The sequence below is a fragment of the Pipra filicauda genome, unplaced genomic scaffold, assembly GCF_003945595.2.
Source record: "Pipra filicauda isolate LSUMZ 115617 unplaced genomic scaffold, ASM394559v2 scaffold804_size112193_pilon, whole genome shotgun sequence".
Classification (NCBI taxonomy): domain Eukaryota; kingdom Metazoa; phylum Chordata; class Aves; order Passeriformes; family Pipridae; genus Pipra; species Pipra filicauda.
Window position 1 is genome coordinate 63,199 of NW_024104981.1, and position 2,500 is coordinate 65,698.

Genomic DNA, 2,500 nt, shown 5'->3' on the forward strand with positions numbered 1-2,500 from the left:
GCCGGCCGGGGGACTTAGAGCCGCGGCGCCGCCGCCCTCGGCTCGGTGGCGGGTAGACCTGTTCCCGCCGGGGACCCTTGGAGCCGGGGCGCCGCGGCTCGGCCCGGCGTCGGGTAGACCTGTATCCCGCGCGGACCCCGGGAACCGGGGCGCCGCGGCTCCGCCCGGCGGCGAGTGGACCCGGTCTCCGAGTCCCGTGGGTAGAGCTCCTGTCCAGGTCCGGCAGCTAGAGCCGCTCCGAGGGCTCGGCGAGGGCCCTCGGCCGGCGCCGAAGCGCTGCCATTTCCGGCCGGTGCTCCGAACGTGGCACCGAATTCACAGAGCGAGCAGACGGCGTGCGACCGCTCGATCCGTCGGTCGGCGCGGCGGCGTGCCCTTCCGGCCGTGCCCCGACCTGCCCGATTTCCCAGAGTTCTTAGCGAGTCCGTCCAGCGGGCATGCTCCGTTGAGTACTCTCTCGGGGGGCTTGTTGCGGGGACTCCATCTCCCGTGGCCCTTTGCGGCAGACTTCCTCTCCGGCGTTAAGGCTTTCCCCAGCCCCGAGGCTGAAAGAAGAGACGTTCTCTGCGGGCGCGGGGAAGCGGGGGGAGTAACTCGGACTCTCTTTAGGCGGCACGGCACGGCTGCGACCGAGCGGGCTCGGCCGCCTCGGCGCCGCCGGGAAGAGCCGGTGTCCGAGAGTAGCGGCTAGAGCCGGTCTCGGGGCTTAGCGCTGCGGTTTCTGCCCGGCGCTCCGAGCCTAGCAGCCTTTCCCCTGCCCCGAGGGTGAAAGAAGAGACGTTCTCTGCGGGGCGGGGAAACGGGGGGAGTAACTGGGTGGCGCTCTGCCTGGGTGGCACGGCTGCCGCCGCCTCGGCTCGGCCGCAGAGGCGCGCAGCGGGGAGAGTTGTCGTCCGTGCCCGGCGGGTAGAGCCCTCGTCCGAAGCCGGCGGGTAGAGCCGGTGTCCCAGGGCAGCGGGTAGACCTGTCGTCCGGGCTCGTCGGCTCGACCCGCTCTCCGAGTCGGGCGGCTAGAGCGGGTTCCGAGCGCTTAGCCGAGGCCCTCGGCGGGTGCCGAGGCGCCACCGTTTCTGCCCGGGGCTCCGAGTGGGAAAGAAAGGGCGTTGTCCGCAGCGCGGGTCAAGAGGGGGAGTAGCTGGGACTCTCTTAAGGTGGCAGGGCGGCGGCCGACCGGGCTCGTCGGCGGGGGTGCCGGCGGGTAGAGCTGACGCCCGAGCTTAGCGGCCGCAGCTGGTCTCAGGGCTCGGCCAGGGCCCTCGGCGGGCGCCGAGAAGGCGGGATTTCTGCCCAGCGCTCTGAGTGGGAGGGAAAGAAAGGGCGTTGTCCGCGGCGCGGGTCAAGAGGGGGAGTAGCTGGGACTCTCTTAAGGTGGCAGGGCGGCGGCCGACCGGGCTCGGCGGCGGGGGTGCCGGTGGGTACGACCGCTCTCCGAGCCCGGCGGGTAGACCTGGTGGCCGAGCCCGGCGGGTAGACCTGGTCTCCGAGCCCGGCGGGTAGACCTGTTCTCCGAGCCCGGCGGGTAGACCTGGTGGCCGAGCCCGGCGGGTAGACCTGTTCTCCGAGCCCGGCGGGTAGACCTGGTGGCCGAGCCCGGCGGGTAGACCTGGTCGCCGAGCCCGGCGGGTAGACCTGGTGGCCGAGCCCGGCGGGTAGACCTGGTGGCCGAGCCCGGCGGGTAGACCTGGTCTCCGAGCCCGGCGGGTAGACCTGGTCTCCGAGCCCGGCGGGTAGACCTGTTCTCCGAGCCCGGCGGGTAGACCTGGTGGCCGAGCCCGGCGGGTAGACCTGGTGGCCGAGCCCGGCGGGTAGACCTGGTCTCCGAGCCCGGCGGGTAGACCTGTTCTCCGAGCCCGGCGGGTAGACCTGTTCTCCGAGCCCGGCGGGTAGACCTGGTGGCCGAGCCCGGCGGGTAGACCTGTTCTCCGAGCCCGGCGGGTAGACCTGGTTCCGAGCCCGGCGGGTAGACCTGTTCTCCACGAGACCTGGGGCGGGTAGACCTGGTGGCCGAGCCCGGCGGGTAGACCTGTTGTCCCAGCCTGGCGGGTAGACCTGTTGTCCCAGCCCGGCGGGTAGACCTGGTGTCCCAGCCCGGCGGGTAGACCTGGTGTCCCGGTTTTTCGGGTCGACCCCTTTCCCCACTCGGGCGCGGCCGGCCTCGTGCCCCGCCGGGTGCTGGCGAGCATCAGGTCTACCCGGTTCCGGGGCTTGCGAGCATCAGGTCTACCCGGTTCCGGGGCCGGCCGCCGCGGCCGCCGCGGCCGCCGCCGGCGGCCTGCGTCCCTGCGGCGTCCCGGCGCAGGGCCACCAGGTCTACCCGGCTCCGGCGGGACTTAGGCGCCTGTCGGCATTTTCGGGGTAGACCTGTTGTCGCGGCCGGCCCCGGAAGTCGGCCAAGGGGTCGCTGTCGGGCGCCGCCTCCGGTTAGGTCTAGGCCAGAGGCGGCCTGCTCTCGCGCGCCTCCCCGCTGAGGAGCCTCGAGCCGCTTTGAAGGCGCGACGGG